General features: G+C 45.7%; 1 long non-coding RNA gene across 1 annotated transcript; it reads left to right on the forward strand.

Annotated features, from left to right (window-relative positions):
- The first annotated feature begins 4,329 nt into the window (after nucleotides 1-4,329).
- Nucleotides 4,330-11,860, forward strand: LOC116600176. The gene is made up of 3 exons (XR_004289534.1): nucleotides 4,330-4,646; nucleotides 9,508-9,568; nucleotides 11,688-11,860. It is a non-coding gene; the product is annotated as an uncharacterized LOC116600176 (long non-coding RNA).
- Nucleotides 11,861-12,136: the final 276 nt, after the last annotated feature.

Below are 12,136 nucleotides of genomic sequence, written 5' to 3' on the forward strand. Positions count from 1 at the left end.
ACCTCCTACTTCTACTTATTGTGAGCAATTAAATTAGGTAATAAACCAATAACACATATAAAGGGATTAATAAGCACTACGTATGGCACATTTTAACTGTTCCTAAGCACTGGCTTCTCTCATGAGCATTTTTGTCATCCAACTTTTACAAAGGATGGAGACTTAAAGCTTTCCACGGTTTTCCCAACGTTACTCATATCAAGTGAAGGTCAGAGCCAAGACTGTGCCATGTTGATAGGAAAGTGAAACCCACCAAATGAAAGCATGACCACTACACTGGCAGTCCCCCGATGGCCTCGGAGCCTGCACATTTGCCACACAAAATGTGAAAGAAGTTAGGGTTAAAAAGCTATTTCAAAGTATTTCAAAGGCAAAAAGAACAAAAAAGTATTTCAAAGGCCAAAGTTGACAACTCAAAAGCACAGGAGCATTTCTTGTAAATGTCTAGTTGGCATAAAAAGATGATGAATGTCCATGCTATATGGCCTTCCCCCTCTCCGAGGCTGGCCTGTCAAGGTTGAGGTCATGGCTTGTGACTTCTAGCTCTGCTCCGACATTGGCTGGTCATTCACAGCCTGTCATCCAGTCTTCTGCCTCCAGGAGATGGCGCCTGGGTCCAGACCAGGTGTGAGCTCGCTGTACTTAAGGATTTTCCAGGAAAGACCGCTCTGAGTGCACCCGGTGTTCATTTCTTTCCTATGTAGCTAATGATCATTGTCATCCATTCTTCACAGGTACATGACCATACGCTATGAGCTTTTCATATATCCTCTCAATTAATCCTCACAACAGCCCTCTGAACTAGTGAGATTGTTGGCTCCATTTTGCAGATGTGAACACTGAGACTCAGAGTGGCTGTCATCTCCCCAGCTTTGAGGCTGTGAAGCCACAGCGCTATCACTTATGGCCTGCTGCCCGTTTGGGCTGTTTCCACTAAAGCCCATTTTCTCTTGCACTGTCCTCCTGGAGAGATGGTACTTTTCCCCAACATAGGTGTAACCATTGTTAAAAAACAATTTATTGGTGCAACCACTTTGGAGAATCATTTGTCAGTATCAACTAAAGTTTTAAATTTGCATACTTTAGCACACAGCTGTTCTCCTTTGTCTGCCATAGAAAAATACTCAACAAAAGCACACCAGGAGCCACGTCCACGGATTTGGGATAAAACATCGCGATGATGGAAATTCGGCAACAACGTAAATGTTCACCAACTGTGGAATGACAAACAACACAGAAACCAGACAACAAAGGCATGTATCCATAATAGGAAATTCTAGGCAGTGGCAGACAGCAGTGAACGAATCCACCCTGCTTACCTGGAAAGAGGGTCAAGACAGGAAGTGAAGGAGGGTCCAAAATGCTGGTTATGAGCCCAGCTCTGTGTAATGACAAGTACCGAGCAATGCTGACGATTTCTATGCATGTATTCACGTGACTGTGAGTAGGAAAAGCCCTGATATTACATGAGCCACACTGAGAATAATGACCACTTGAGGAGGGGAAAGTGACAAAATCTAGGGGATATTGAGCGAATGGGATTCCTGCCTTATCTGAGCAGTTTTAACTTGTTCACAAGAATTCTGTATTCCTGAGCTACTTGTGCAATTATAGTAAATTAAAAATAAAGTTGCTATAAATATTCACATGAGGAACAGTAGCATATAGTGTTAAAGGCTGCAGTGTAGACTCAGACAGACCCTAGCTTCCAGGAGGACTTGACCACTCGTAGCTGTGTGGCCTTCAGTAAGTTTATTGAACCTCTCTCTGTCTCATTAGCCTCATCTATAAGATGAAACTGGTAATAGCACGTCGCTCAGAGCTGTAGTGAGTAAATCAATGATGTAAAGGAGAAAGCACTTTACGCCCAGAGCCTACAAGCTCAGTCATTATTGGCAGCTCGTGTTGCTCCTGAAGACCTGTGTGACTTGTGCCATGGAGCTGCGGGGGTCTCCTGGGGAGCAGTAGACGTCCCAACACCACTGCAGGATTTCTACCAGGGAGCTCTGGACAGCTCATGCTGCAAACCCCCTCCCCAACACACACACACACACACACACACACACACGGAGTGAAGACACAGAAGGGCAAGGGATAGCCGACAGGGGAGCTGGGTGGAGAACGGGAGTGACAGTTCTTGTCCGTTGAGATTAGAGGATGTTCATGGAAGCAGGTCCTGGGACTTGGGACTCATCGACCATCCTATCCCTGGCATGGCTGAGCCCCTCAGCTCTTAGGGCAGGAGATTCCCCCGGGGGGAGACCAAATCCCTAGTATAAGTCATTTGGAAATAGAAAGGAGGAGAAATGCTTCCTGTAAGTCCCCCACTCAGCTGACCCGGGGAGAGCTGGCTGAGCAGGGAAGCGGGACAGGGCAGACCCGATAAAAATGGGGGGCGGCGGGGAGGTCCAGTGAAGAGGACGGGAGGGACTTCTCCTAGAAAGGAAGGGCTAGAGCCGCAGGCTCTGTCCCGCCCAGCCCAGCCCAGCACAGCCCAGCTCAGGCCAGACGCAGACTGGTTCTGGGAAAGAGGCTGCTTCATCGCCACCCAAATCCCCATGACTGCCTTTGGGAAAATCAGCTCGGTCATCTTGCCCTTAAAGCGAGGGCACTCTCCTTGGCACTTAGCCAGGGTTCACAAACACAGGTCCCCGGCGTTGCTTTACACAGCCAATCCTGTGTGGCCTGGCTGAATGCTGGTGATAGTGCTACTGCCTTATCTCGACTCCGCGCCGCCCTGGTCCCCAAGGAGCCCTGCAGGGTGAAATTGGCCTCCACACTGAACACCAAGAACTCTTTCATGAGCCCATCTCTGCAAAGAAACTGCTCTCAAATACATAAAACCCAAATGCGTACACGGACAAAATCAGTTTTCCAACCGTTAAACCCGAAATAAAAGTCTCCTTCAGCCATCTGGGTCTGGGAAGTGAATGACAGGAATGTCACCTGCGGGATTTAATAAATCACTCATTAACTTTCTCTGCCACGGGTGACCTGGGGTGGGGGAGGGGGGCGTGAAGGGTCTGACAGGCGGGATCCCTGTTCCCTGTGCCTGAGGCTGCTGACCACGCAGCCCGCCCCACCCAGGGGCCCGGGGCCTGCTGGGTCTGACGGAGGGTCGGAGCGCCAGACCGGAAGTGACGTTTTGAGGGGGCAAAGGTTATCCTTGATCTGGGCTTGTCAATCCAGCCGGGGCCGGCGGACTATTCCAGAACCTGGGCCTCTTCGCTGTGTCTACCTGGAACATCCCAGACCCCTGCTTAGGACTCCTGCCTCTCTCTACCCAGCCCACTGAAGGGGCGAGATCTCCCTGCGATGATCTCCCGGGAGATGAGGAGGAGCGAGCCCATGGATCCCATCGATCCCCGCCCTCGGTCTCCTGTGGACGGAGGCCGTCAGGCGCCCCCTCACAAGGAGGCTAAGGAGGGTGGGCGCTCGTAACCCCCCCAAGCGGGGGCCCTGCTCTGCAGGGGTGAGCCAGAGGGGGCTCTCCCCCCTCACCCACGCCCAGCCCCCCAGAAAAGTGCGTCCGACCGGAAGCACGAATGAGCACTACCGAGTGTTAAGTCGCGCGGCGTCCGGAGACGCTTCCGGTCGCAGCGCGGATTCCCGGCCGTCCCCCGCCCGCTTCGCCCCTCCGTAGGCGGCAGGTCGCCTAGGGATGGAGTCCGGGGTGCAGTGAGAGAGGGGACGCAGGTCTCTAGAACCCTGAAGATGGAATTCGGTTCACGGGAGAATGTTTCTGGTGATCCCATGAGAGGAGACCATGGGCGACAGAGAGGGACTTCTGAGAGACGGGGTTTTCCTCACACTTCTCGGTGCCGGCAGTCACTCAAGACACCAGGCCCCAGGCTAAGAGCTTTGCGCATATTGCATCATCTCTAATCTTTGAGGCAATCCTTTCAGAACCGCCTTTACAGATGGGGGAGCTAGGGCGGAGAAGCACCAAGCCACTGGCCCTTGGTCACATGGCTACGAAGGGACAGAATCTGGATTTGAAACTGGATCCATGCGGCCCCATAGACCCTGGTCTCAGCCAACCAGCCGGCACGACTGCGGCGGTTACGAGAATATGAAACGAGTGAATAACCGTGAAGTTCTTAGAGCAGAGCCTAGAACATAATGCGCACGTGCGAGCGCTTATTAATTAACAAGTCTTGTGGGACCACTGGAGAAGATGACCTTGAGCATCCGTGTGGCCAGGACAGAGCCACGAGTGCAGGAGTCATGGGACTGGAGCCAAGAGCCTCCCAGCTCTCTCTGCCCGGTTCAGACTCCTGCCTGTAGCCCCAGCCCCACGTGGGGAAGAGGAGGTGAGAGTCGCCTGACATAGGAAGTTCCACTTATACTTTACTGTCCCTGGGGCTGGAAAGGGCAAGAGTGATCTCCCACCAGGGCTCCCAGCAATGGCGCCATCAGCCCCCCCACCCCGAGCCTGGGACGTTACTACAGCTGGAGTTCGTTTGCATCGGGATTGCAGCTCCCTTCGGGAGCTAAGTCTGCATTATGCAAATGACTTGTGCCAGGACTTTCCAGAAATTACCAAGCCACGGGGATTTGCCTGACTGCTTCACCCTTTCCATCCAGCTCCAGACTGAAAACAGATACCGTTGGTCAATGCACAGTTTCAGGACTTGACAAGCCAGGTGAGCAGAGGAGGACCGCTCAGGACGGGTGTAACGGGTGCACACTCATCCCCTCCGTTTGCATGGTTTGCCCTGCAGCTGCTTTGAAGGCCAAACTCTGCCTTCCCACACCTCTTGAAAGGGAATGTTTTTCCTCTAGGGGACCCTTGGGGATCACCTCCAGTGGGAGGATTCCTACAGTGGGCCCTAGGGGCTCAGAGTCATTTACTCTGACTGACAAGACTGGGGCAGTTCTCAGAGAGGGTGGTATTTGAACTGGGCATGGGAGGTGAGTCAACAGAGAGAAAGGGCATGTCAAGGACACAGAAGCAGAAGGGTCTACAGTTTAAGAACAGCAAGTGACCAAAGTGAAGTGGACTGGGAGGCAAACAAAGGTAGAGTGCATTTTTTTATTATAGAAATCACTGTAAAGCTAGGAATATTTAATAGAATCACAAGCTCATGTTCATGAGTTATATAATTCACCACTTGTGCAAATGACTAACAAACAAACAAACAATTGTCTACATTCCCTAGGCAGATTTCCTTCACCAGGCAGGCATGTGGGCATTGGAGGTTTCAAAGCAAAAGATGAGGTCGGCACAAACTCAAGCTCATAACTGGTATTTGCATAGCCGAGCTCCCCAGTCCAGCTGGAGCAGACAAGCCCCAGGAGGACCAACAGCTTGGCCACCTGTGGCTTAGTTTGCCAGGTGAGAAGTAAGGAAAGGCTCCTTCAGAGAAGGTCAGGCTCTGCCTGTGAGGGGCAGCTGGAGACATCAGCTTTTCTGATGGCTTCCACAAGGAGGAGTCAGAGAATCTTAGAGCAGGCAGGAGACCAAGCAGAGAGTATCTGATCCCTCCCTCTATCTCCAGGCCAAGCTGTACTACATATAACAAAATGCAAACACACAGCTGACACTCCTCAAATGTATCTTGGAACCGTGAGGCTCACAGCCCAGACCGCCTCTGAGGCCCAGAGATCTTAATGATTCCATTCACCCTATGGTGACCACATCTCACTGCCTTTATAACCAAAAGCTTTTTCTTTAGAGTCAGCCTGGAGCCTTGGAGAGGAACTGTGGGCATCCGTGTCTTTAGATGTTAGAAAATGGACCACGTCCTCAGTATAGGCTTCCTACATTTGCCCTCCCTTATCACCAGGCATGCCACACTGGATTTTTCCAATTCTCCTTCCACTTCGTCTAAGAGAAAAGCATGTCATAGCAGCCAAGAGTCAGACATTGGAGCAAGATAGGAATCCAGTTCTGTTTCTACTCACTGACCACCATGCTCTTAGGAAAGTCACTTAATTCCTGCCGACTCAGTTTCATCTCTGTAGAATGCAGCTAACAGCATCATTTTCCCTGTAAGACTGCTGTAGAGATCAAAGGAGAACGTAAAAGCTGAATCAGCTCAGAAATAAGGCAGTATAAATATAAAATGCTATAGTATTAGTTCTCCTTACAAAGGAGGGTAAATACTGAGCAAACAGTAAGCACAAAGGGGCTGAAGTGGTTATATTAACATGAAATAAAGTAGACTTCAAAACAAACAGTATGACCAGAGACAAAGAGGGATATTTTATAATGATAAAAGAATCTTTTTACAAAGAAGGCATGACAACCATAGATGTGTATGCGCCTAATAACAGAAATTCAAAATACATGAAACAAAAGTCAACAGGACTAAACACAGAAATAAATAAACTCACAGTCAGGCAGATTTTAACACCCCCTCTTGCAACATAGAATTGGGCAAAAATAACCAGTAAAAACATAGAAGACCTAAACAATACTATCAGCTACCTTAACTGAAATAACATTTGTAGAATACAACAATCAACAATTAAGAATTTGATTTTTTTCCCCCCAGAGAACATGGTATGTTCACCAAGAAAGACCAAATGGTGGTCCATAAAACAAGTCTTAATACATTTGAAAAGATTGTACTCTCACAGATTATATTCTCTCACAATAGAGTTAAAAGGCAAACCAGTAATATTATGATATCTGGAAAATGCCAAAATACTTGGAAAGCAAACAGAACATATCACATACACATGGGCCAAGGAAGAAATCACAAGGAAAATTAGAAAATATCCCTGATTTAATCGTAATGAAAATGCAGTTTATAAAAATTTGCAAAACACAGCTAAGGTAGTGTTAAAGGAAAATTTATAGAGAAATATATATATTTAAAAAGGTATTAAAAGAAAACTCAATGACTTTAGGATATGCCTCTAAAATATAGATCAAATATAATTCTCAACCAGGAGTGATTTTATTCCCTAGGGGTTATTTGGCAATGTCTGGAGACATTTTTGGTGTCACAGCTGGGTGAGGGAGAGCTGTTAGCATCTAATGGACAGATGTTAGTTTTGGCCCTAACCATCCTACAAAACATCAAACAGCTTCCCACCACAAAGAATTATCTAGTCAAAAATGTCAATGGTGCCAGAGTTGAGAAACCTCAATTAAATATGGCATCAAAAACATTCCTACAAAGAAAGCTATAGGCCCAGGTAATTTCACTGGTAAATTGTAGTACGCATTTCAGGTGAAATGAAAACCAATCTTACACAAACTATAATAGATTATGGAAAGAAAACACTTCCCAGTTCATGTTCTAGGGCTAGCATAACCTGATATCAAACCTGATAAAGAGAGTGCATAAAAACTACAGGCCAATAGCCCTCATAAATATAGACGAAAACTTTTACTAAAAAAGTTACATTTTGGCCTAGTGAGATTTATTCCAAGGATATGAGGTTAATTTAAATTTCAAAGAAACCTACCCACGTAATTCACCATATTGACAGAATGAAGAAGACTGGATGATGATTTCAATGGATCATATGGACACTGCGGAGGGTATGTGCTGTGGTGAGTGCTGTGAAGTTTGTAAGCCTAACGATTCACAGACCTATACCCCTGGGGCTAATAATACATTATATGTTAATTTTTTTTTTTTAAAAAGTCATATGACAAATTCAGCACCATTGTGATTTTTTTTTAACTCAGAAAATTAGAAATGAAAGGTTATTTCTTTCAACTTTCCTCAGTCTTTCCTCAATCAAAGGGTATCCATTAAAAACCTACAACCAGGGTGCCTGGGTGGCTCAGTGGGTTGAGCTGCTGCCTTCGGCTTGGGTCATGATCCCAGGGTCCTGGGATCGAGCCATATATCAGGGTCCTGGGATCGAGTCCCGCGTTGGGCTCTCTGCTCAGCAGGGAGCCTTCTTCTCTCTCTCTCTCTCTCTGTCTGCCTCTCTGTCTACTTGTGAGCTCTCTGTCAAATAAATAAATAAATAAATCTTTAAAAAAAAATACCTACAACCAATATCATACATAATGGTAAATATTGAATGGTTTCTAAGGTACTCAATTAATTTCAACAAAAACGTCAGACAAATCTGGTGGAAAAAAGAAAGGCTTTTCAACTAATGGTATTAGGAAAAAACCTTGATTCCTGTCTTATACCCCACCAAAAAATGGATCTTAGATTTCAATATAAAACATTAAACTACCAAGCTTCTAGAAGAAAATAGGATATCTTAACAGCTTGGGATGGTGGAGGGTTAGGCAAAATTTTCTCAGATAAGACACAGAAATAAATACCCATAAAAGAAAATTCTGAGGGGTGCGTGGGTGGTTCAGTGGGTTAAAGCCTCTGCCTTTGGCTAAGGTCATGATCCCAGGGTCCTGGGATGGAAACCCCACATGGTATGGGGCTCTCTGCTTAGCAGAGAGCCTGCTTCCTCCTCTCTCTGTGTGCCTCTCTCCTTATTTGTGACCTCTGTCTGTCAAATAAATAAATGAATAATCTTTTAAAAAAAATTCTGCATCAAATTTAAGAGCTTATACTCATCAAAAGATAGTAATAGAAAAATGAATACAGAAGTTACAGCTGGGAGAAAATATTCACAAAACATATATCGGGCAAAAGAATTGTATTCAGAACACATAAAGATCCTATAATTTAGTAAGAAGACAAATGCCTTTTGAAAAATGAGCAAAAGATTTGAACAGACATTTCACAAAGGAAGATGAACAATAAATACGTGTCAGACAGTGCCCAAGATCATTACTTATTAAAGAAATGCAATTTATTTTCAAGATTTTATTCATTTATTTGACAGACAGAGATCACAAGTAGGCAGAGAGGCAGGCAGAGAGAGAGGGGAATGCAGGCTCCCCGCTGAGCAGAGAGCCCAATGCAGGGCTCAGTCCCAGGACCCTGAGATCATGACCTGAGCTGAAAGCAGAGGCTTAACCCACTGAGCCACCCAGGAGCCCCAAGAAATGCAAATTAAGACCAAAGAGAAGTACACCAAATATTAGCAAGGATGTGGGATAAAATGGCACAACCACTTTAGAAAAAGATCTGGCAGCTTTCTTATGAAACTAAACATATACATACTGTATGATACAGTAGTTTCATTCTTGGGTACTTACCCAAAATCAATAAGAGCGTATGTGTACACACACAGACATACACAAAGTAAACCAACTTGTACAAGAATATTTTTAGCCAGTGTATTCTTAAGAGCCAGAAACTGGAAAGAGCCCAGGGGTCAATCAATAGGAAAATGGATAAACAAATTGTGGTATGTTCTTGCAATGGAATACTAACTACTCCGTAATTCAGAGAAACAAGCTATGTACATGTGCAACAATGTAGATGAATGTAAACGCATCCTGCTGAGTGACTGGAGAGTTACCCAAGGGAGCCTCTGCTGTGTGACCCCACTCATATGAATTCTGCAACAGGCAACACTAATCTATGCCGAAAAATGATTGGTGGTTTTCTCCCGGGAAGTGGCAGCAGAGACGGGCAGGAGGGAATTTGGGAGTGATAGTAACGTTTTTTATCTTGATAGAGATTCTGATGAATCCGCATCACGGCACTGAACTTTTCCAGAATAATGTACCGCGTTTCTGGTAAGTTTTTGCATACATTTTAATTTTAAATACTGGGTTCACCAGTATGATTAGGGTTATGACAACTACATTCTTTAAGTACATGAAAGATACTCTCACATCAGACCTAAAACTGATGATAAGCAACTGCTGTAAACAGCAAGGTAAATTATTTTGTAGCCAGGAGTTTCTGTTTTAATATCAGCTAGAAGAAAGCTAATTTACCTTTAAATTTTGTTTACGAAGTATGCCTAGCATACCTGTGAGCTGTATTAAAATGCTAAGTGTGAGATGAAAGATGATCTTCTCGCCTTCTACTCAGGAGGAATGAACATTTATGAAAGGCTTCTGATAGAAATGTCAGACATTACGATGGGTACTTAATTATATTATTACATATATTATACCCATTCCAACCTAGTTTTGTTTGCTCTAGACTGTTCTTTTCACTATGTACCACTGCCTCACATGAGATTACAGTGGCTTTCCATGTGTGAAAGAGTTTCTAATTCCATTTCAAAAGTGCATCTAATCAGAACACAGCCCTGAACGCAGAGACTCAGAACTTGTCCTTGTGAGTTGTTGCTGAGTCACCGAGGTGAGCTGGCAGGTTAGCTCAAAAGCCCCTTCAGCATCATGGGAATCTCCTCTCTTCCTCCTTGTCTTCAAGTTCATAGACCAGCGCCAGTGTTCCCCCCGGGGTCAAGAGGGCCAAATGCTGCAACTCGAAAAAAATCTTTATCCTGACTTGCTTCGCTAAGCAGAAAGACAGAAATACAGGTCTGCCATGGCGAGTGGGCAGTGTTAATGCGTCTTTCCCCAAAGCCCTTGTGCTCTTTCTGGGCTTTTCTGTTTAGTAAAATGGCACGTAGATTTCTGTTTCAAAGGGGAAATGTGGATATGTAAGTCCAAAACAAAACAGAATCCCCTTCACCAAAAGGGAAATCCCTCTTTTGAAAAGGGAAATCCCTCATAAAAACGCCATACCGACCACGTCTTTCTTCCCTCTGAAATGCATTTTTTTTTTAAATCAAATCTACAGGATAGGGTACTCATAATTTGCAAAAACTGAATTCTATGTTGAAATTGACCAAGGTGTTTAATACATTTAATTTCAGCCTCTTAGATATTCTGATTTATGTTAACTATGCCAGGAAACAAAAAAGAAAGGCAAGAAATTCTTGATTTATCAAGTTACTCACTACAATACTGTGATTTAAAAAAACAAACAAACAAACAGAAATTCAGCCTTCATCCTATCGACAGCACAGTGCTCCCCAAACCCTTGGAATTTCCTGAGTGAGCGGGATAAGGTGTTTTTTGTTTTGTTAATGAAGCGATTTAGGAACGCTCCCTAGGTAACCTGAGGAGGGGCTTGTTGAGGGAGGAACCAACCTGTGATTGGCCGCTAGAACCTCCTGAAAGGGAAGAGGGCAGGAAGTTGGATTGATCGCCAGGGCGATGATTTTGTCAATCAGTGACTCTTTAAGGAGCCTCCACAAAAAGACAAAAGCGTGGGGGTGCCTTCGGGCTCGGTTGGTTAAAGCGTCTGTCTGGGGCTCCTGTCAGATCTCCAGGTCCTGGGATCTCGCCCCTCCCCCATCAGTCTTCTTGCTCCGTGGGGGCCTTGTTCTCCCTTTGCACTCCCCTAAATAATTCTTTTTAAAAAGGTGGGGTTCGGAGAGCTTCTGGATTGCTGAACACTTGCAGGTTTGGGGAGAAGGGTGAGCCTCCCCCCCCCCCCCCCCCCCCCGCCCATTTGCTTTGTGCACCTCTTCCAACTGCCGGTTAAGTAAAATACGCTGGACTCCAAACTAGAGCCCCTGGGGTCAGAATTTAGGACTGGCATCTGAAGTGGGTGGGGGAGCATTCTTGTGGGACTGAGCCCTCAACCGGTGGGATCCAAGCTATCTCCAGGTAGATAGTGTCAGACTTGAGTAACGGCATCGAACCCTCTAGAGCACCTGTTGAATGGGTGAAAACTCTATCAAAACGAATGCAAAAAGGAGCATAATGAACATGAACCATCATAGCGTCCTTCGCTTTGGGAAAGCACCACGCAGAAGCTTGTGTAGAGGGCTTGCGGCCACAACCTACTAATCTTCAGAATTCCTCACCCTAAGAAATGATACTCCCCTAGACTGAGAGAGGAAACAAAACAAGATTCGGAAGGCTCCGAATCTTGACGGCAACTTTGACATTCAAGACCCCTGAGAAACAGCGTCTGCGCGTGCCATGTTGCCCCTCCGCGGACACACCCCTCGGACGTAGGTCAGTTGAAGGACGAAGTTTCGTGGAGCCAACAGAAGTACGAAAGGGTAAGCATTCTGGCTTGGGTCTGTGTAACCCGTGAAATATATTTAGTTCTGTAAGTCTGCATCCATTCATTTATCTATCTATATCGTGTATGTACCACACATCCAAAATGGTGTTATCTCATTTCGTAGCAAAAAGCCACAGTGTTTGGATAGTAGCACAGAGACAAGATGGGACGGGGAGGGAGACAAACCATAAGAGACTCTTAATCTCAGGAAACCAACTGAAGGTTGCTGGAGGGTGGGGAGAGCAGTAGGAAGAGGGTGGTGGGGT

The sequence above is a fragment of the Mustela erminea genome, chromosome 9 (genome assembly GCF_009829155.1).
Source record: "Mustela erminea isolate mMusErm1 chromosome 9, mMusErm1.Pri, whole genome shotgun sequence".
NCBI lineage: Eukaryota > Metazoa > Chordata > Mammalia > Carnivora > Mustelidae > Mustela > Mustela erminea.